We start from the raw sequence: 20,574 nt of genomic DNA, 5'->3' as shown, positions 1-20,574 counted from the left end.
ACACCAATTTTATTAAATCTATCCACAATTTCCTCATCAGTCACATACATACTCAAATTAAGTATCGAAACTAATCTAAAGCTAGATTGCAATTCACTCACTTTGCATCTTTTTCCATCCACAGTCAGATCACCGAGTACTGGTTCCATCATCTGCCTTTCTCGAAACACAATTTCATAGCCGTAACCAGTTTTTGGCACACATGCAATTACACTTCCTATACCACATTTCGATTCAATGTCATCTATCAACAAATCAGGCTCTAGTTTTCCAAAACCCTCCAGAGCACAAGCAATTAACACAGTTTTCTCCTTAGAAAATTTGCTATCATAATTAGCCGACTTTCCATTGGACCTGTCTGGTCCACTTCCGTCAAAGTTAGCCATTGGTTTTTAGTAAGATCTCCAAATAGTAATCAAACACACCCTTCCTCCCCCTTTTTCCTGCACCGAAATTGCAGGAAAAGGGGCAAACAAACAATTATTTCTAAGCAAACTGTGGTCACATTCAATCAATAATTAATTAGCAATCTTCAGAAAATGTTTATGAACACAGATAAGGCGATGAACTCACCAAACAATGAAAAATCTCCGGACGACACAATGTTTACATTTCACATATGGTACATCCAAAAACCAGTCCATCAACGTGATATGGTCGTAGACACTAGCTTATTAAAATAAGCACATATAAAGCTTCGAATCACCGGAAGCTGGCTTTCTTTACTCAATTTGGCAAAAATTTAGATCAGAATGTTTATAAAAACTACACAACAATAGATTCAATCATTTTTTAGCAAGGAACATCTCAGTACATGACTGTCTAAACTGCTCTTTTATCCTCTGATGAAAGGAAATGATACATTATACCACTTGGGTGATCTTCTGTTTTGGAGAAATAGATTTAAAGACTTCTTTACTATACATTTTTCAAGTTTCAGCATTTGTTGACAACAATCATTCAGCACACAAATGACATTCATATTTAACGACATCTTTTGTGGAAGCCTCCGTGGCCCAATGGATAAGGCACCGGCCTCCTGGAGCTGGTTTTTGGATGTACCATGTTTAACATGTAAACAAAGTGTTGTCCGGAAATTATTCTGATTTTGGTGAGTTCTTCGCCATATTTGTAACTGTAAACATTTCCTGAAGTTTAATGTGTATTATATGATTGAATGTGACATATATTATCGCATAATAATAATAAGATATTAATATAATAATATTAATATAATAAGATATTAGCACGTGTCATGTCAAATAGATTTAAATCAGTACTTTGTCAAATAATTTCAAACAGCCAGTCATGTTGTATACCTGGTAGAGATATTGCAGATACAATAGCAAGTGTACGTGATGTAATAAATATGGTTGATGATGATGATGTAGAAGGGTATATTTTAAAATTTGATCAAGAGAAAGCTTTTGACAGAGTGAGTCATGATTATCTCATTAGAGTATTAGAAGGTTTTGGTTTTGGATGTAAATTTATTAATTGGATTAGGATTTTTTTATACTGATATTCAAAGCACTGTCAAGTGTAATGGTTTTTTAACAAAATATTTTAAAGTTAGAAATGGTATTAGGCAAGGATGCCCTATTAGTGCTTTATTGTATGTTTTATCGGCAGAACCACTGTCAATGACAATAAAGAAAGATTGTAATATTAATGGTATACGTATACCTTATAGTAATGAAACTGCAGTTTTGTTTCAACATGCAGATGATACTACATTATGTTTGAGTGATAAAAAATCTATTAAATATACCTTTGATGTATTTGATTTATATAGTAGGGCATCAGGTTCTAAGATTAACAGAAGTAAGTCTGAAATTTTATGTATTGGAAAAGGAAATTTGACTGATGATGATAAGACTGTACTTGGATTAAGAGTTTGTGAAAAATGTATTCAAGTTCTTGGTGTTTATGTTGGTGTAGATATTGATGTATGTAATGATATGAATTGGAAGGATAAGATAAGAAAAATAAGATGTATTGTTAATATGTGGAAACAAAGACGTTTGACTTTATCTGGAAGAAATGTTGTAATTTCTTCTTTATTGGTATCTAGAATTTGGTATTTATTAGCTGTTTCTCCAATACCTGAAAATGTGTTGACAGATTTGAAACAAATATGTATTGATTTTTTGTGGAATTCTAAATCTCATTTAGTACAATATGCTACTATTACTGGTATGAAACAAGATGGTGGCTTGAATTTTCAAGATATATATTTAAAAATGTTATCATTTAGATTAAAATTTTTAGGGAGATTTTTAAATCCTGAATGCAATTGTATTTGGAAAAGTACCTTTAGCTATTTTTTGAGAAGAGTGCATTGTATGAATCTTTCGAGGTCAGTTCTATTTTTGTTTTTAAACAAAAAGGATTTATTATGTTTACCGCATGTGTACAGAGAAATGTTGGAAGCATGGCAGTGTATTAGAAAAGATATAACTTTTAATATAGGAGACTCTGATGTTTATAATCAACCACTGTTTTATAATAGTTCTAAGTTTGTGTCTGGTAAAGAATGGGAATATTTCATAAAAGCTGGTATTGTTCAAATTAAAGATATTTCATATGAAGCTATACCTGGATTTTTGCCAGTTCATGCAATTTTTGATATGATGAGAGAAAAAGAAATAGATGTTACTTTTAACATTGTCAGAAAATTGTATATGTTATTATTGAATCACATTCCTGTCGAGTGGAAAGAAGTTGTTTTGACAAAATGTAATGTGAAAAATGATGAATTGTCTCAATTCTATGTTCAGTTTGACAATAAAGTATGTGACATGTCGTTGTGTAAAACAAAAAGATTTTATACGTTACTGTTACAAAAGTGTTTTATTAAACCTAAATGTTATGAATTTTGGTGTGAACAATGTGATATTCATGAAAGTGATTTCTGTTTTGTTTGGAAACAGATACATAGTTTCTGGAAACCATCTGAATGTATTGATCTAGATTTCAAGTTATGTCACAATAAGATTTTTACTAATGTTAAACTATGTAAAATAGGAATAATAGACAGCAATGTGTGTCAAAACTGTGACTGTGAAGAGGAAACTTTATTTCATATTTTTCTAACATGTGACATACTTGTTAACTTTCATGATTTCGTATTTGATATTTTAGAGACACTATTTGTACAATCAGAGGTGAACTTAATACAGGAACATACTTATATGACGTTATTTTTGTTGGGTGTATCATCCAGTGTAAAGGGTGTAAATGTTCACTTTGTTAATTTTTTGCTGTCTATTGGAAGACTGTGTATAATGAAACAAAGACAAATGTTCAAAAATGGTACACGAAGTATTAACCTAATTGCATATTTCAAATACACACTGAGACATTACATTGGTTATTTTTATATGTATTGTAAATCTTCAAACAGACTTTCAGTCTTTCATAAAAAGTTCTTGAGAGACAATCCCATTGTGATGTTAGAAGAAGATGTGTTGTTATTCAAACTGTGATAAATTGTATATTCTTAAGTTCTGTAACATGATGATTTTATAGATATTCTGATTTGTATTGTTATTTCGTATAGTTTTATTCAATAAAGATAAAAAAAAAAAAAAAAAGGCACCGGCCTCCTAAGCCGGGGATTGCGGGTTCGAGTCCCGTCGGAGGTATACTTTTTACAGCATCTGCTCTTTCAAATTTATCCACATAGAAGATAAAACATCACCTTTTCGACTTTAATTTTGCAAATCTTTCAATAAAAAAGAAAAAAAAGATCCAGCTAGCAAACATACAAAGAAGCAAATTAGAAACCAACAAAAAGTGTATTGTCTACGGCACCCGGTATTCCCAGGCGGCCACCCATCCAAGTACTAACCGGGCTCGACGTTGCTTAACTTCGGTGATCAGACGAGAACCGGTGCTTTCAACGTGATATGGTCGTAGACACTAGTTTATTAAAATAAGCACATATCTGTTCTTTCAAATTTATCCACACAGAAGATAAAACATGACCTTTTCGACTTTAATTTTACAAATCTTTCAATAAAAAAGAAAAAAAAGATCCAGCTAGCAAACATACAAAGAAGCAAATTAGAAACCAATAAAAAGTGTATTGTCTACGGCACCCGGTATTCCCAGGCGGTCACCCATCCAAGTACTAACCGGGCTCGACGTTGCTTAACTTCGGTGATCAGACGAGAACCGGTGCTTTCAACGTGATATGGTCGTAGACACTAGTTTATTAAAATAAGCACATATAAAGCTTCGAATCACCGGAAGCTGGCTTTCTTTACTCAATTTGGCAAAAATTTAGATCAGAATGTTTATAAAAACTACAAAACAATAGATTCAATCATTTTTTAGCAAGGAACATCTCAGTACATGACTGTCTAAACTGCATTTTCATGATACAATTTTTGCAATCGTGCTCTTTTATCCTCTGATGAAAGGAAATGATACATTATACCACTTGGGTGATCTTCTGTTTTGGAGAAATAGATTTAAAGACTTCTTTACTATACATTTTTCAACTTTCAGCATTTGTTGACAACAGTCATTCAGCACACAAATGACATTCATATTTAACGACATCTTTTGTGGAAGCCTCCGTGGCCCAATGGATAAGGCACCGGCCTCCTAAGCCGGGGATTGCGGGTTCGAGTCCCGTCGGAGGTATACTTTTTACAACATCTGTTCTTTCAAATTTATCCACATAGAAGATAAAACGTCACCTTTTCGACTTTAATTTTGCAAATCTTTCAATAAAAAGAAAAAAAAGATCCAGCTAGCAAACATACAAAGAAGCAAATTAGAAACCAAGAAAAAGTGTATTGTCTACGGCACCCGGTATTCCCAGGCGGTCACCCATCCAAGTACTAACCGGGCTCGACGTTGCTTAACTTCGGTGATCAGACGAGAACCGGTGCTTTCAACGTGATATGGTCGTAGACACTAGTTTATTAAAATAAGCACATATCTGTTCTTTCAAATTTATCCACATAGAAGATAAAACATGACCTTTTCGACTTTAATTTTACAAATCTTTCAATAAAAAAGAAAAAAAAAGATCCAGCTAGCAAACATACAAAGAAGCAAATTAGAAACCAAGAAAAAGTGTATTGTCTACGGCACCCGGTATTCCCAGGCGGTCACCCATCCAAGTACTAACCGGGCTCGACGTTGCTTAACTTCGGTGATCAGACGAGAACCGGTGTTTTCAACGTGATATGGTCGTAGACACTAGTTTATTAAAATAAGCACATATCTGTTCTTTCAAATTTATCCACATAGAAGATAAAACATGACCTTTTCGACTTTAATTTTACAAATCTTTCAATAAAAAAGAAAAAAAAGATCCAGCTAGCAAACATACAAAGAAGCAAATTAGAAACCAAGAAAAAGTGTATTGTCTACGGCACCCGGTATTCCCAGGCGGTCACCCATCCAAGTACTAACCGGGCTCGACGTTGCTTAACTTCGGTGATCAGACGAGAACCGGTGCTTTCAACGTGATATGGTCGTAGACACTAGTTTATTAAAATAAGCACATATAAAGCTTCGAATCACCGGAAGCTGGCTTTCTTTACTCAATTTGGCAAAAATTTAGATCAGAATGTTTATAAAAACTACAAAACAATAGATTCAATCATTTTTTAGCAAGGAACATCTCAGTACATGACTGTCTAAACTGCATTTTCATGATACAATTTTTGCAATCGTGCTCTTTTATCCTCTGATGAAAGGAAATGATACATTATACCACTTGGGTGATCTTCTGTTTTGGAGAAATAGATTTAAAGACTTCTTTACTATACATTTTTCAAGTTTCAGCATTTGTTGACAACAGTCATTCAGCACACAAATGACATTCATATTTAACGACATCTTTTGTGGAAGCCTCCGTGGCCCAATGGATAAGGCACCGGCCTCCAGGAGGCTGGTTTTTGGATGTACCATGTTTAACATGTAAACAAAGTGTTGTCCGGAAATTATTCTGATTTTGGTGAGTTCTTCGCCATATTTGTAACTGTAAACATTTCCTGAAGTTTAATGTGTATTATATGATTGAATGTGACATATATTATCGCATAATATTTGTTGAATAGCCCCTTTTCCTGTGTTTTCGTTACAGGGAAAAGGGGGAGGGAAGGTGTGTTCGATTTGTATTCAGTGGTTTGACTAAAGACTGATGGCAAACTTTAATAATAGTGGGGGAGAAAGTTCTCGAAAAAACATGAATTTTTCAAATGAACAGTTCTCAAAGGAGAAAACCGTTTTAGTTGGGTGTCCCGTAGATGGTTTTGGTGCCGTGGAGGCTGAAATGATTATTGATGAAATTGAGAAGAAATGTGGTGTTGGAAGTGTCGTTGCATGCGTACCGAAAAATGGAGTTGGTTATGAGGTGGTACTAAGAGAGAGAAAAATGATGGAATCCGTTATTGGTGAACTATCTTTAAATGGTAAAAAGTGCGCTGTTAATGAATTAGAGGCAAGTTTTAAGTACGTTTCAATACTAAATTTAAGTATGTATGTCTCAGATCGAGAAATTATTGATAGATTTTCCAAGATTGGAGTGGAGATTGTTTCTCCGATAAAGAAGCATAGGATGAAGTCAAAGAATAATGTCTTTGACGGAACTCGTATTTTCAAAGTTAAACTTCCGCCGAACATGGCTTCAATACCGTATTCAATGAAGTTTTCAGTTAATGAAAAGGAGACGGCTTACTACCGGGTTATTCATAACCAACAAGTCAAGGTGTGCTCTGGGTGCTTTAGCTCAGAACATATATACAAAGACTGTCCAGAATTTAAATGTTTTGAATGTGGTCAGCAGGGGCACATTAGTAGAAAATGTTTAAAAAACAAGTGTGCGTTTTGTTTTCGAAAGAAAGACTATTGTAATTGCAAAGCCAGAGAAGAATTGCAAATTGTGAATCAATTTCCACAATTTTCTTCTGAGAATTTGCAGGAAATGTCATGTCGGGAGTTGATAAAAGAAGCAGATGAGGAGGCTATGAAAACCACAGATGTGAAAGTTGGATATATGGATAAAAATTGTAAGGAGAAGGAGGTTTGTACAAGTGTGCAGGAGAATGTTGATTCTCGTGAAGGTACAGATGTAGGAGATAGTATGGAAGATGGAATCGTAAGTGTAAATGGCGATGCTAGTCATTACACTGAGGATGTAGATGAAGTGGGTTTTGGTGAAAGTGCTAAAGGTGGTGCTAGCCTTTGCACTGATGATGAGGGTGACGGTGACTGGAATGGAGATGGTATTTACATTGATGAGGAGGAGTGTTTTGAGATGGATGATGGTGTTGGTGATGACAGTGCGGAATGTGTCATAGATGATAAAGTCAAGAAAGGTACAGATAAAGAATTAAACAATATTTGTTTGAATAATTGTAATATTGAACCAGTTTTGCTTACTAAATCAAATGTTGAATTGTCTGGTGAAAATATAATTGATAAAATGTCTGATGGTTTAGGTGTTGAAAGTGCTGTCTCCCCCCTTGAACAAAATGACAGTAGCCAGGGGGAAGTCAGAAGTTCATGTGATTCTCTGGATGAGATTACTATGGACACTTTTCCCGTGGTCAGTGAAGACCAAGAGGAAAGTGGAGATACTTTCACTGTTGTAGGGAAGAAGAGAAATTACTTGGGTATTAAAAGGAGAAGTATGCTTAATATCAAGCCTAATATTAAAGCAGCAAGGTTGTCAAATTTACAAAAACATTTGAATAGTTAATAATGGAGTGTTTAATGTTGTATATTATTAGAATTATTTTTGTGATGGCTACTTATAACTTCATAAGTTTTAATTGTAATGGTCTATGTAACCAAAGTAAAAAGGATTGTATTTTTTCATTATGTAATGAAAGAAAGTATGATATTGTATGCTTACAGGAAACATTTTGGAATAATATTATTTTTGAAGATATAAAGAATGATAAGACATTATGGAATGGTGATATTTTTGCAAGTAATAGTAACTGTAATAGACAGGGTGTTGCAATTCTTGTCAGTAAAAACCTTAAAAATGTATTTAAAGTTTGTGAATGTGTACCTGGTAGATTTATTCATATTCAAGGTAAAATCAATGATAAAATTGTAGATATTTTTAATTTGTATGTTCCTAATAGTGTAAGTGAAAAATGTGAATTTTTTGAAGATTGTAAAAGTAAAATTAAAGGAGACGGATATGTTATAGCAGCAGGTGATTTTAATACTGCACTGTCTCCTTTAGATAAAAGTGGGAAAACTGCTTTTTATGCAGATAGGTCTGTGAAATATCTTAATACTATGATGCACGATAATTGTTTGTTTGATGTCTGGAGAGACAGAAATGCAGGTGTCAAAATGTTTTCACGAAAACAAGTTGTACAAGGTTTTTTGACACAGAGTAGAATTGACTATTTTTTAGTTTCTAGTAATGTTAAGCCCTGTATTAAAAATATTTTTTATAGAGATACTTGTTTTAGTGATCACTGTATTGTTAGCATGAAATTAGATTTTACAGAGGTTGAAAGAGGACCAGGTATCTGGATTTTTAACTGTTCCTTATTAGATAATGAAGAATATGTAACAAGAATCAGAAAGTTATTAGAAGATGAAATATGTTCAGATTTTTATTATTCAAACCCTCTCATTTGGTGGGATAATTTGAAATTTAGTATTAAGAGAATAAGTCAAATCTATGGCAAAGAAAATCAGAAAGAGAGAAGCAAAGAATATTTTAAATTGCAAAATAAGTTACAAGAATTGTCAGTGAAGTCTGCATGTGGTATAGAAATTGATTATGTAAAATATTTAGAATTAAAAGATGAACTTGAAGCTATAGAAAAACATAGATGTAATGGTGCTATATTAAGGTCTAAATGTCAACATGCCTTAGAAAGTGACAAGAATACTGCTTATTTCTTAAGTCTAGAAAAATATAAACAAAATAAGAATTTGATAAGTACTTTGAGAAATTGTGATGGTAATGCTGTTAGTAGTACTGTGGAATTATTAGATGTTGTGCATAATTTTTATGAAAAATTGTTTTCATGTGTAAATACTGACAATAATGCAATCAATGACATGTTAGATTGTGTTGATGTTAAAGTTGATGATATTGATATTACTAAATGTGATGATGATATATGTATTGATGAGATTGAACAATCATTGAAAGGAATGAAAAAAGGCAAAACGCCTGGCTCTGATGGATTGACTGTTGAATTCTATCTTTATTTTTTAAATGAATTGAAACCTGTATTGAAATATATTTATGATAGTATTGAAGAAAATAAAGTTTTATCTAGGTCTATGAGATATGGCATGATTAATTTGATATATAAGAATAGAGGTGACAAATCTGAACTTAAAAATTTCAGACCTATAACTTTATTAAATGTGGATTATAAAATACTAGCAAGAGTAATGGCTAACAGGTTTAAGTTTGTATTACCAAAAATTATATCACCTACTCAAAGTTGCTGTATTATAGGTAAAGACATTTCTGACACTACTGCAAGTGTTAGAGATATTATTGATTTGGTTGAAATGGATGATTTAGAATGTTACTTGTTGAAACTTGATCAGGAAAAAGCATTTGACAGGGTTGGACATGAATATTTATTTTCTGTCTTGCAGAAATTTGGATTTGGGGAGAAATTTATTTCTTGGATAAAAATATTTTATACTGACATTTTCAGCACTGTCAAGTGTAATGGGTTCCTGTCCAAATATTTTCAATTAAAGAACTCTGTAAAGCAAGGTTGTCCTATATCAGCTTTATTATATGTATTAGTAGCTGAACCATTGAGTACAATGATTAAAAAGAATAGTAGTATTAGAGGTTTGAATATTCCTAATACAAACGTTGAAGAAAAGATTTTTTCACATGCTGATGACACTACTTTAATTTTGTCTGACAAAAATTCAGTAGATGAAGCCTTTAGAGTTTTACATTTGTATGAACAAGCATCTGGGGCAAAATTAAATAAGGATAAATCAGAAATTTTGGCATTGGGAACTGGAACTATTTCAAAACATGAATTAGATGCTTGGAGTATTAGAGAGTGTGATGGGGTTTTACAGCTTTTAGGCATATGGATTGGTAAGGATAAATCTCTTTGTGATAGTTTGAATTGGGATTGCAAAGTACAATCTATTTTGAAGCTATTGAATTTTTGGAAAATGAGACACTTATCAATACATGGTAGATTAACTGTAATAAATACTTTATTGATGAGTAAACTTTGGTATACTCTTATGGTTGTTAATATACCAGAAAAACATTATTTAGAAATTAAGAAGATATGTATTGATTTTTTGTGGAATGATAAACCATCTCTAGTTGCATATGATGTAATAACTAATAAGGTGTTAGATGGTGGTTTAAATTTTCCTGAAATTTTTCATAAAATGTATGCATTTAGACTAAAGTTTTTAAATAGGCTATTAGATATGGATTATAATGCTGTTTGGAAAGTTACATGTCTTTATTTCTTTTCTAAAGTACAAGGAATGAATCTTGGTGTTGAAATATTGTATTGTGATTTTACTCATAGACAATTAGGATGTTTGCCTGATTTTTATAAATGTATGTTGTATGCATGGGGGAAGATACGTCATTGTATGGAAATAGAAATTAATGTGACTAACGTTTTTGATATTCCCCTCTTCTGTAATCCAATGATTGTGAATGGTGATAGTATGTTATATATGAGAACATTTATAGAAGCAGGTATTATCAAGATTAAGGACTTAGCTTATGAATGCAAGAGAGGTTTTATGAAGGACACTTATATTCAAGATATTGTATCTCAAAAGTTCCCTGATGTTTCCGTTGATAAAATTATTAAAGTAGTGAAATGTATTAAGCAATGTATTCCACAAGATTATGTAGTTTTAGTTGAAGAAAATGCAAACACTTGTAAAGCAACTGTTTTAAATATAATTTACAGCGTTAATGGTAGAAAGTATGCTTTACCTAATACAACAAGATCATTTTATGATATACTGTTAAAGACATTAACAAGAGAACCTAATTCTGTAAAATACTGGTGTGAAATATTTTCAGATTTTGATGTTCAAAAAGTACAAAAAGTTTTGAACTTTTCATTTTTACAAAGTGATTGGATTGAGTCATCATTCAAAATTTTCCATAGAGTTTTCTTCACTAAGGAGAGACTGATGAGATGCCAAATTACTGTTGATTCTATGTGTCCAGTTTGCGAAGATGTGCATGAAGACTTGGAGCACTTGATCATTGTGTGTAGATGTTTGACTCAGTTCAATGACTTTTTTAAAGATTTCCTACATAACATTCTGTGTAATAGTTCTACTAGCTTTGTCAATACTCTAGATTTCAAATATATATGTTACTTTGGTCTAGTCAAGAAGGATAAAAATATAAACTTATACTTTGTGAATACAGTTTTATGTGCTAGAAGATTCTGTGTAGTAAAGAGGAGAAATATCTCTATGAAGGATGATCATTTGATAGACATAGTGCCATATTTTAAAAATGTTCTGCAAAAACATGTGAGTTATGCATACTTGTATTATAAACAGAAGAAGTGCATGTATTTATTTGAAAAGTATTATTTAAACAAAAATCCTGTACTAAGGATAAGTAATGATGAAGTACATATAGAGTTTTAATTGAGATCTGTTGTTAATAATTGTTACAATTCTAACCAACACTGTGATAATATGAATTAATGGGAGACTAGCCCAATAATTCTTTTATGAATGTATTTATTTGAATAAAATTTTATCAAAATAAAAAAAGGCACCGGCCTCCTAAGCCGGGGATTGCGGGTTCGAGTCCCGTCGGAGGTATACTTTTTACAACATCTGTTCTTTCAAATTTATCCACATAGAAGATAAAACGTCACCTTTTCGACTTTAATTTTGCAAATCTTTCAATAAAAAGAAAAAAAAGATCCAGCTAGCAAACATACAAAGAAGCAAATTAGAAACCAAGAAAAAGTGTATTGTCTACGGCACCCGGTATTCCCAGGCGGTCACCCATCCAAGTACTAACCGGGCTCGACGTTGCTTAACTTCGGTGATCAGACGAGAACCGGTGCTTTCAACGTGATATGGTCGTAGACACTAGTTTATTAAAATAAGCACATATAAAGCTTCGAATCACCGGAAGCTGGCTTTCTTTACTCAATTTGGCAAAAATTTAGATCAGAATGTTTATAAAAACTACAAAACAATAGATTCAATCATTTTTTAGCAAGGAACATCTCAGTACATGACTGTCTAAACTGCATTTTCATGATACAATTTTTGCAATCGTGCTCTTTTATCCTCTGATGAAAGGAAATGATACATTATACCACTTGGGTGATCTTCTGTTTTGGAGAAATAGATTTAAAGACTTCTTTACTATACATTTTTCAACTTTCAGCATTTGTTGACAACAGTCATTCAGCACACAAATGACATTCATATTTAACGACATCTTTTGTGGAAGCCTCCGTGGCCCAATGGATAAGGCACCGGCCTCCTAAGCCGGGGATTGCGGGTTCGAGTCCCGTCGGAGGTATACTTTTTACAACATCTGTTCTTTCAAATTTATCCACATAGAAGATAAAACGTCACCTTTTCGACTTTAATTTTGCAAATCTTTCAATAAAAAGAAAAAAAAGATCCAGCTAGCAAACATACAAAGAAGCAAATTAGAAACCAAGAAAAAGTGTATTGTCTACGGCACCCGGTATTCCCAGGCGGTCACCCATCCAAGTACTAACCGGGCTCGATGTTGCTTAACTTCGGTGATCAGACGAGAACCGGTGCTTTCAACGTGATATGGTCGTAGACACTAGTTTATTAAAATAAGCACATATAAAGCTTCGAATCACCGGAAGCTGGCTTTCTTTACTCAATTTGGCAAAAATTTAGATCAGAATGTTTATAAAAACTACAAAACAATAGATTCAATCATTTTTTAGCAAGGAACATCTCAGTACATGACTGTCTAAACTGCATTTTCATGATACAATTTTTGCAATCGTGCTCTTTTATCCTCTGATGAAAGGAAATGATACATTATACCACTTGGGTGATCTTCTGTTTTGGAGAAATAGATTTAAAGACTTCTTTACTATACATTTTTCAACTTTCAGCATTTGTTGACAACAGTCATTCAGCACACAAATGACATTCATATTTAACGACATCTTTTGTGGAAGCCTCCGTGGCCCAATGGATAAGGCACCGGCCTCCTAAGCCGGGGATTGCGGGTTCGAGTCCCGTCGGAGGTATACTTTTTACAACATCTGTTCTTTCAAATTTATCCACATAGAAGATAAAACGTCACCTTTTCGACTTTAATTTTGCAAATCTTTCAATAAAAAGAAAAAAAAGATCCAGCTAGCAAACATACAAAGAAGCAAATTAGAAACCAAGAAAAAGTGTATTGTCTACGGCACCCGGTATTCCCAGGCGGTCACCCATCCAAGTACTAACCGGGCTCGACGTTGCTTAACTTCGGTGATCAGACGAGAACCGGTGTTTTCAACGTGATATGGTCGTAGACACTAGTTTATTAAAATAAGCACATATAAAGCTTCGAATCACCGGAAGCTGGCTTTCTTTACTCAATTTGGCAAAAATTTAGATCAGAATGTTTATAAAAACTACAAAACAATAGATTCAATCATTTTTTAGCAAGGAACATCTCAGTACATGACTGTCTAAACTGCATTTTCATGATACAATTTTTGCAATCGTGCTCTTTTATCCTCTGATGAAAGGAAATGATACATTATACCACTTGGGTGATCTTCTGTTTTGGAGAAATAGATTTAAAGACTTCTTTACTATACATTTTTCAACTTTCAGCATTTGTTGACAACAGTCATTCAGCACACAAATGACATTCATATTTAACGACATCTTTTGTGGAAGCCTCCGTGGCCCAATGGATAAGGCACCGGCCTCCTAAGCCGGGGATTGCGGGTTCGAGTCCCGTCGGAGGTATACTTTTTACAACATCTGTTCTTTCAAATTTATCCACATAGAAGATAAAACGTCACCTTTTCGACTTTAATTTTGCAAATCTTTCAATAAAAAGAAAAAAAAGATCCAGCTAGCAAACATACAAAGAAGCAAATTAGAAACCAAGAAAAAGTGTATTGTCTACGGCACCCGGTATTCCCAGGCGGTCACCCATCCAAGTACTAACCGGGCTCGACGTTGCTTAACTTCGGTGATCAGACGAGAACCGGTGCTTTCAACGTGATATGGTCGTAGACACTAGTTTATTAAAATAAGCACATATCTGTTCTTTCAAATTTATCCACATAGAAGATAAAACATGACCTTTTCGACTTTAATTTTACAAATCTTTCAATAAAAAAGAAAAAAAAAGATCCAGCTAGCAAACATACAAAGAAGCAAATTAGAAACCAAGAAAAAGTGTATTGTCTACGGCACCCGGTATTCCCAGGCGGTCACCCATCCAAGTACTAACCGGGCTCGACGTTGCTTAACTTCGGTGATCAGACGAGAACCGGTGTTTTCAACGTGATATGGTCGTAGACACTAGTTTATTAAAATAAGCACATATCTGTTCTTTCAAATTTATCCACATAGAAGATAAAACATGACCTTTTCGACTTTAATTTTACAAATCTTTCAATAAAAAAGAAAAAAAAGATCCAGCTAGCAAACATACAAAGAAGCAAATTAGAAACCAAGAAAAAGTGTATTGTCTACGGCACCCGGTATTCCCAGGCGGTCACCCATCCAAGTACTAACCGGGCTCGACGTTGCTTAACTTCGGTGATCAGACGAGAACCGGTGCTTTCAACGTGATATGGTCGTAGACACTAGTTTATTAAAATAAGCACATATAAAGCTTCGAATCACCGGAAGCTGGCTTTCTTTACTCAATTTGGCAAAAATTTAGATCAGAATGTTTATAAAAACTACAAAACAATAGATTCAATCATTTTTTAGCAAGGAACATCTCAGTACATGACTGTCTAAACTGCATTTTCATGATACAATTTTTGCAATCGTGCTCTTTTATCCTCTGATGAAAGGAAATGATACATTATACCACTTGGGTGATCTTCTGTTTTGGAGAAATAGATTTAAAGACTTCTTTACTATACATTTTTCAACTTTCAGCATTTGTTGACAACAGTCATTCAGCACACAAATGACATTCATATTTAACGACATCTTTTGTGGAAGCCTCCGTGGCCCAATGGATAAGGCACCGGCCTCCTAAGCCGGGGATTGCGGGTTCGAGTCCCGTCGGAGGTATACTTTTTACAACATCTGTTCTTTCAAATTTATCCACATAGAAGATAAAACGTCACCTTTTCGACTTTAATTTTGCAAATCTTTCAATAAAAAGAAAAAAAAGATCCAGCTAGCAAACATACAAAGAAGCAAATTAGAAACCAAGAAAAAGTGTATTGTCTACGGCACCCGGTATTCCCAGGCGGTCACCCATCCAAGTACTAACCGGGCTCGACGTTGCTTAACTTCGGTGATCAGACGAGAACCGGTGCTTTCAACGTGATATGGTCGTAGACACTAGTTTATTAAAATAAGCACATATAAAGCTTCGAATCACCGGAAGCTGGCTTTCTTTACTCAATTTGGCAAAAATTTAGATCAGAATGTTTATAAAAACTACAAAACAATAGATTCAATCATTTTTTAGCAAGGAACATCTCAGTACATGACTGTCTAAACTGCATTTTCATGATACAATTTTTGCAATCGTGCTCTTTTATCCTCTGATGAAAGGAAATGATACATTATACCACTTGGGTGATCTTCTGTTTTGGAGAAATAGATTTAAAGACTTCTTTACTATACATTTTTCAACTTTCAGCATTTGTTGACAACAGTCATTCAGCACACAAATGACATTCATATTTAACGACATCTTTTGTGGAAGCCTCCGTGGCCCAATGGATAAGGCACCGGCCTCCTAAGCCGGGGATTGCGGGTTCGAGTCCCGTCGGAGGTATACTTTTTACAACATCTGTTCTTTCAAATTTATCCACATAGAAGATAAAACGTCACCTTTTCGACTTTAATTTTGCAAATCTTTCAATAAAAAGAAAAAAAAGATCCAGCTAGCAAACATACAAAGAAGCAAATTAGAAACCAAGAAAAAGTGTATTGTCTACGGCACCCGGTATTCCCAGGCGGTCACCCATCCAAGTACTAACCGGGCTCGACGTTGCTTAACTTCGGTGATCAGACGAGAACCGGTGCTTTCAACGTGATATGGTCGTAGACACTAGTTTATTAAAATAAGCACATATCTGTTCTTTCAAATTTATCCACATAGAAGATAAAACATGACCTTTTCGACTTTAATTTTACAAATCTTTCAATAAAAAAGAAAAAAAAAGATCCAGCTAGCAAACATACAAAGAAGCAAATTAGAAACCAAGAAAAAGTGTATTGTCTACGGCACCCGGTATTCCCAGGCGGTCACCCATCCAAGTACTAACCGGGCTCGACGTTGCTTAACTTCGGTGATCAGACGAGAACCGGTGTTTTCAACGTGATATGGTCGTAGACACTAGTTTATTAAAATAAGCACATATCTGTTCTTTCAAATTTATCCACATAGAAGATAAAACATGACCTTTTCGACTTTAATTTTACAAATCTTTCAATAAAAAAGAAAAAAAAGATCCAGCTAGCAAACATACAAAGAAGCAAATTAGAAACCAAGAAAAAGTGTATTGTCTACGGCACCCGGTATTCCCAGGCGGTCACCCATCCAAGTACTAACCGGGCTCGACGTTGCTTAACTTCGGTGATCAGACGAGAACCGGTGCTTTCAACGTGATATGGTCGTAGACACTAGTTTATTAAAATAAGCACATATAAAGCTTCGAATCACCGGAAGCTGGCTTTCTTTACTCAATTTGGCAAAAATTTAGATCAGAATGTTTATAAAAACTACAAAACAATAGATTCAATCATTTTTTAGCAAGGAACATCTCAGTACATGACTGTCTAAACTGCATTTTCATGATACAATTTTTGCAATCGTGCTCTTTTATCCTCTGATGAAAGGAAATGATACATTATACCACTTGGGTGATCTTCTGTTTTGGAGAAATAGATTTAAAGACTTCTTTACTATACATTTTTCAACTTTCAGCATTTGTTGACAACAGTCATTCAGCACACAAATGACATTCATATTTAACGACATCTTTTGTGGAAGCCTCCGTGGCCCAATGGATAAGGCACCGGCCTCCTAAGCCGGGGATTGCGGGTTCGAGTCCCGTCGGAGGTATACTTTTTACAACATCTGTTCTTTCAAATTTATCCACATAGAAGATAAAACGTCACCTTTTCGACTTTAATTTTGCAAATCTTTCAATAAAAAGAAAAAAAAGATCCAGCTAGCAAACATACAAAGAAGCAAATTAGAAACCAAGAAAAAGTGTATTGTCTACGGCACCCGGTATTCCCAGGCGGTCACCCATCCAAGTACTAACCGGGCTCGACGTTGCTTAACTTCGGTGATCAGACGAGAACCGGTGCTTTCAACGTGATATGGTCGTAGACACTAGTTTATTAAAATAAGCACATATAAAGCTTCGAATCACCGGAAGCTGGCTTTCTTTACTCAATTTGGCAAAAATTTAGATCAGAATGTTTATAAAAACTACAAAACAATAGATTCAATCATTTTTTAGCAAGGAACATCTCAGTACATGACTGTCTAAACTGCATTTTCATGATACAATTTTTGCAATCGTGCTCTTTTATCCTCTGATGAAAGGAAATGATACATTATACCACTTGGGTGATCTTCTGTTTTGGAGAAATAGATTTAAAGACTTCTTTACTATACATTTTTCAACTTTCAGCATTTGTTGACAACAGTCATTCAGCACACAAATGACATTCATATTTAACGACATCTTTTGTGGAAGCCTCCGTGGCCCAATGGATAAGGCACCGGCCTCCTAAGCCGGGGATTGCGGGTTCGAGTCCCGTCGGAGGTATACTTTTTACAACATCTGTTCTTTCAAATTTATCCACATAGAAGATAAAACGTCACCTTTTCGACTTTAATTTTGCAAATCTTTCAATAAAAAGAAAAAAAAGATCCAGCTAGCAAACATACAAAGAAGCAAATTAGAAACCAAGAAAAAGTGTATTGTCTACGGCACCCGGTATTCCCAGGCGGTCACCCATCCAAGTACTAACCGGGCTCGACGTTGCTTAACTTCGGTGATCAGACGAGAACCGGTGCTTTCAACGTGATATGGTCGTAGACACTAGTTTATTAAAATAAGCACATATAAAGCTTCGAATCACCGGAAGCTGGCTTTCTTTACTCAATTTGGCAAAAATTTAGATCAGAATGTTTATAAAAACTACAAAACAATAGATTCAATCATTTTTTAGCAAGGAACATCTCAGTACATGACTGTCTAAACTGCATTTTCATGATACAATTTTTGCAATCGTGCTCTTTTATCCTCTGATGAAAGGAAATGATACATTATACCACTTGGGTGATCTTCTGTTTTGGAGAAATAGATTTAAAGACTTCTTTACTATACATTTTTCAACTTTCAGCATTTGTTGACAACAGTCATTCAGCACACAAATGACATTCATATTTAACGACATCTTTTGTGGAAGCCTCCGTGGCCCAATGGATAAGGCACCGGCCTCCTAAGCCGGGGATTGCGGGTTCGAGTCCCGTCGGAGGTATACTTTTTACAACATCTGTTCTTTCAAATTTATCCACATAGAAGATAAAACGTCACCTTTTCGACTTTAATTTTGCAAATCTTTCAATAAAAAGAAAAAAAAGATCCAGCTAGCAAACATACAAAGAAGCAAATTAGAAACCAAGAAAAAGTGTATTGTCTACGGCACCCGGTATTCCCAGGCGGTCACCCATCCAAGTACTAACCGGGCTCGACGTTGCTTAACTTCGGTGATCAGACGAGAACCGGTGCTTTCAACGTGATATGGTCGTAGACACTAGTTTATTAAAATAAGCACATATCTGTTCTTTCAAATTTATCCACATAGAAGATAAAACATGACCTTTTCGACTTTAATTTTACAAATCTTTCAATAAAAAAGAAAAAAAAAGATCCAGCTAGCAAACATACAAAGAAGCAAATTAGAAACCAAGAAAAAGTGTATTGTCTACGGCACCCGGTATTCCCAGGCGGTCACCCATCCAAGTACTAACCGGGCTCGACGTTGCTTAACTTCGGTGATCAGACGAGAACCGGTGTTTTCAACGTGATATGGTCGTAGACACTAGTTTATTAAAATAAGCACATATCTGTTCTTTCAAATTTATCCACATAGAAGATAAAACATGACCTTTTCGACTTTAATTTTACAAATCTTTCAATAAAAAAGAAAAAAAAGATCCAGCTAGCAAACATACAAAGAAGCAAATTAGAAACCAAGAAAAAGTGTATTGTCTACGGCACCCGGTATTCCCAGGCGGTCACCCATCCAAGTACTAACCGGGCTCGACGTTGCTTAACTTCGGTGATCAGACGAGAACCGGTGCTTTCAACGTGATATGGTCGTAGACACTAGTTTATTAAAATAAGCACATATAAAGCTTCGAATCACCGGAAGCTGGCTTTCTTTACTCAATTTGGCAAAAATTTAGATCAGAATGTTTATAAAAACTACAAAACAATAGATTCAATCATTTTTTAGCAAGGAACATCTCAGTACATGACTGTCTAAACTGCATTTTCATGATACAATTTTTGCAATCGTGCTCTTTTATCCTCTGATGAAAGGAAATGATACATTATACCACTTGGGTGATCTTCTGTTTTGGAGAAATAGATTTAAAGACTTCTTTACTATACATTTTTCAACTTTCAGCATTTGTTGACAACAGTCATTCAGCACACAAATGACATTCATATTTAACGACATCTTTTGTGGAAGCCTCCGTGGCCCAATGGATAAGGCACCGGCCTCCTAAGCCGGGGATTGCGGGTTCGAGTCCCGTCGGAGGTATACTTTTTACAACATCTGTTCTTTCAAATTTATCCACATAGAAGATAAAACGTCCCCTTTTCGACTTTAATTTTGCAAATCTTTCAATAAAAAGAAAAAAAAGATCCAGCTAGCAAACATACAAAGAAGCAAATTAGAAACCAAGAAAAAGTGTATTGTCTACGGCACCCGGTATTCCCAGGCGGTCACCCATCCAAGTACTAACCGGGCTCGACGTTGCTTAACTTCGGTGATCAGACGAGAACCGGTGCTTTCAACGTGATATGGTCGTAGACACTAGTTTATTAAAATAAGCACATATAAAGCTTCGAATCACCGGAAGCTGGCTTTCTTTACTCAATTTGGCAAAAATTTAGATCAGAATGTTTATAAAAACTACAAAACAATAGATTCAATCATTTTTTAGCAAGGAACATCTCAGTACATGACTGTCTAAACTGCATTTTCATGATACAATTTTTGCAATCGTGCTCTTTTATCCTCTGATGAAAGGAAATGATACATTATACCACTTGGGTGATCTTCTGTTTTGGAGAAATAGATTTAAAGACTTCTTTACTATACATTTTTCAACTT

General features: G+C 34.5%; 31 non-coding genes across 31 annotated transcripts; 10 read left to right on the top strand and 21 right to left on the bottom strand.

Moving 5' to 3' along the window:
- Positions 1-3,804: 3,804 nt before the first annotated feature.
- LOC148608078 (5S ribosomal RNA) lies at positions 3,805-3,923 on the bottom strand. Its single transcript, XR_015915688.1, has one exon. It is a non-coding gene; the product is annotated as a 5S ribosomal RNA (ribosomal RNA).
- Positions 3,924-4,091: 168 nt separating this feature from the next.
- LOC148608077 (5S ribosomal RNA) lies at positions 4,092-4,210 on the bottom strand. Its single transcript, XR_015915623.1, has one exon. It is a non-coding gene; the product is annotated as a 5S ribosomal RNA (ribosomal RNA).
- A 370-nt stretch (positions 4,211-4,580) lies between these two features.
- Trnar-ccu (transfer RNA arginine (anticodon CCU)) lies at positions 4,581-4,653 on the top strand. Its single transcript has one exon. It is a non-coding gene; the product is annotated as a tRNA-Arg (tRNA).
- A 156-nt stretch (positions 4,654-4,809) lies between these two features.
- Positions 4,810-4,928, bottom strand: LOC148608075 (5S ribosomal RNA). Its single transcript, XR_015915622.1, has one exon. It is a non-coding gene; the product is annotated as a 5S ribosomal RNA (ribosomal RNA).
- Positions 4,929-5,097: 169 nt separating this feature from the next.
- Positions 5,098-5,216, bottom strand: LOC148608074 (5S ribosomal RNA). The gene has a single exon (XR_015915724.1). It is a non-coding gene; the product is annotated as a 5S ribosomal RNA (ribosomal RNA).
- Positions 5,217-5,384: 168 nt separating this feature from the next.
- On the bottom strand, positions 5,385-5,503 carry LOC148608073 (5S ribosomal RNA). The gene has a single exon (XR_015915621.1). It is a non-coding gene; the product is annotated as a 5S ribosomal RNA (ribosomal RNA).
- Positions 5,504-11,967: 6,464 nt separating this feature from the next.
- LOC148608072 (5S ribosomal RNA) lies at positions 11,968-12,086 on the bottom strand. Its single transcript, XR_015915620.1, has one exon. It is a non-coding gene; the product is annotated as a 5S ribosomal RNA (ribosomal RNA).
- Positions 12,087-12,456: 370 nt separating this feature from the next.
- Positions 12,457-12,529, top strand: Trnar-ccu (transfer RNA arginine (anticodon CCU)). The gene has a single exon. It is a non-coding gene; the product is annotated as a tRNA-Arg (tRNA).
- A 156-nt stretch (positions 12,530-12,685) lies between these two features.
- LOC148608070 (5S ribosomal RNA) lies at positions 12,686-12,804 on the bottom strand. Its single transcript, XR_015915693.1, has one exon. It is a non-coding gene; the product is annotated as a 5S ribosomal RNA (ribosomal RNA).
- A 370-nt stretch (positions 12,805-13,174) lies between these two features.
- Positions 13,175-13,247, top strand: Trnar-ccu (transfer RNA arginine (anticodon CCU)). The gene has a single exon. It is a non-coding gene; the product is annotated as a tRNA-Arg (tRNA).
- Positions 13,248-13,403: 156 nt separating this feature from the next.
- LOC148608068 (5S ribosomal RNA) lies at positions 13,404-13,522 on the bottom strand. Its single transcript, XR_015915723.1, has one exon. It is a non-coding gene; the product is annotated as a 5S ribosomal RNA (ribosomal RNA).
- A 370-nt stretch (positions 13,523-13,892) lies between these two features.
- On the top strand, positions 13,893-13,965 carry Trnar-ccu (transfer RNA arginine (anticodon CCU)). Its single transcript has one exon. It is a non-coding gene; the product is annotated as a tRNA-Arg (tRNA).
- A 156-nt stretch (positions 13,966-14,121) lies between these two features.
- Positions 14,122-14,240, bottom strand: LOC148608066 (5S ribosomal RNA). Its single transcript, XR_015915619.1, has one exon. It is a non-coding gene; the product is annotated as a 5S ribosomal RNA (ribosomal RNA).
- A 169-nt stretch (positions 14,241-14,409) lies between these two features.
- On the bottom strand, positions 14,410-14,528 carry LOC148608065 (5S ribosomal RNA). Its single transcript, XR_015915722.1, has one exon. It is a non-coding gene; the product is annotated as a 5S ribosomal RNA (ribosomal RNA).
- A 168-nt stretch (positions 14,529-14,696) lies between these two features.
- On the bottom strand, positions 14,697-14,815 carry LOC148608064 (5S ribosomal RNA). The gene has a single exon (XR_015915617.1). It is a non-coding gene; the product is annotated as a 5S ribosomal RNA (ribosomal RNA).
- Positions 14,816-15,185: 370 nt separating this feature from the next.
- On the top strand, positions 15,186-15,258 carry Trnar-ccu (transfer RNA arginine (anticodon CCU)). The gene has a single exon. It is a non-coding gene; the product is annotated as a tRNA-Arg (tRNA).
- Positions 15,259-15,414: 156 nt separating this feature from the next.
- On the bottom strand, positions 15,415-15,533 carry LOC148608062 (5S ribosomal RNA). The gene has a single exon (XR_015915616.1). It is a non-coding gene; the product is annotated as a 5S ribosomal RNA (ribosomal RNA).
- A 370-nt stretch (positions 15,534-15,903) lies between these two features.
- Positions 15,904-15,976, top strand: Trnar-ccu (transfer RNA arginine (anticodon CCU)). Its single transcript has one exon. It is a non-coding gene; the product is annotated as a tRNA-Arg (tRNA).
- Positions 15,977-16,132: 156 nt separating this feature from the next.
- LOC148608060 (5S ribosomal RNA) lies at positions 16,133-16,251 on the bottom strand. The gene has a single exon (XR_015915615.1). It is a non-coding gene; the product is annotated as a 5S ribosomal RNA (ribosomal RNA).
- Positions 16,252-16,420: 169 nt separating this feature from the next.
- On the bottom strand, positions 16,421-16,539 carry LOC148608059 (5S ribosomal RNA). The gene has a single exon (XR_015915721.1). It is a non-coding gene; the product is annotated as a 5S ribosomal RNA (ribosomal RNA).
- Positions 16,540-16,707: 168 nt separating this feature from the next.
- On the bottom strand, positions 16,708-16,826 carry LOC148608058 (5S ribosomal RNA). The gene has a single exon (XR_015915614.1). It is a non-coding gene; the product is annotated as a 5S ribosomal RNA (ribosomal RNA).
- Positions 16,827-17,196: 370 nt separating this feature from the next.
- On the top strand, positions 17,197-17,269 carry Trnar-ccu (transfer RNA arginine (anticodon CCU)). Its single transcript has one exon. It is a non-coding gene; the product is annotated as a tRNA-Arg (tRNA).
- Positions 17,270-17,425: 156 nt separating this feature from the next.
- Positions 17,426-17,544, bottom strand: LOC148608056 (5S ribosomal RNA). The gene has a single exon (XR_015915613.1). It is a non-coding gene; the product is annotated as a 5S ribosomal RNA (ribosomal RNA).
- A 370-nt stretch (positions 17,545-17,914) lies between these two features.
- Trnar-ccu (transfer RNA arginine (anticodon CCU)) lies at positions 17,915-17,987 on the top strand. The gene has a single exon. It is a non-coding gene; the product is annotated as a tRNA-Arg (tRNA).
- Positions 17,988-18,143: 156 nt separating this feature from the next.
- Positions 18,144-18,262, bottom strand: LOC148608054 (5S ribosomal RNA). The gene has a single exon (XR_015915612.1). It is a non-coding gene; the product is annotated as a 5S ribosomal RNA (ribosomal RNA).
- A 370-nt stretch (positions 18,263-18,632) lies between these two features.
- Trnar-ccu (transfer RNA arginine (anticodon CCU)) lies at positions 18,633-18,705 on the top strand. The gene has a single exon. It is a non-coding gene; the product is annotated as a tRNA-Arg (tRNA).
- A 156-nt stretch (positions 18,706-18,861) lies between these two features.
- LOC148608052 (5S ribosomal RNA) lies at positions 18,862-18,980 on the bottom strand. The gene has a single exon (XR_015915611.1). It is a non-coding gene; the product is annotated as a 5S ribosomal RNA (ribosomal RNA).
- Positions 18,981-19,149: 169 nt separating this feature from the next.
- LOC148608051 (5S ribosomal RNA) lies at positions 19,150-19,268 on the bottom strand. Its single transcript, XR_015915720.1, has one exon. It is a non-coding gene; the product is annotated as a 5S ribosomal RNA (ribosomal RNA).
- A 168-nt stretch (positions 19,269-19,436) lies between these two features.
- LOC148608050 (5S ribosomal RNA) lies at positions 19,437-19,555 on the bottom strand. The gene has a single exon (XR_015915610.1). It is a non-coding gene; the product is annotated as a 5S ribosomal RNA (ribosomal RNA).
- Positions 19,556-19,925: 370 nt separating this feature from the next.
- On the top strand, positions 19,926-19,998 carry Trnar-ccu (transfer RNA arginine (anticodon CCU)). The gene has a single exon. It is a non-coding gene; the product is annotated as a tRNA-Arg (tRNA).
- A 156-nt stretch (positions 19,999-20,154) lies between these two features.
- Positions 20,155-20,273, bottom strand: LOC148608048 (5S ribosomal RNA). Its single transcript, XR_015915609.1, has one exon. It is a non-coding gene; the product is annotated as a 5S ribosomal RNA (ribosomal RNA).
- Between the last annotated feature and the right edge of the window lie 301 nt (positions 20,274-20,574).

Source organism: Perna viridis, chromosome 9 (assembly GCF_037379345.1).
Source record: "Perna viridis isolate PV_CMFRI_1.1 ecotype Kerala chromosome 9, ASM3737934v1, whole genome shotgun sequence".
Lineage (NCBI taxonomy): Eukaryota > Metazoa > Mollusca > Bivalvia > Mytilida > Mytilidae > Perna > Perna viridis.
This window is presented reverse-complemented; position numbering and strand designations above follow the sequence as displayed.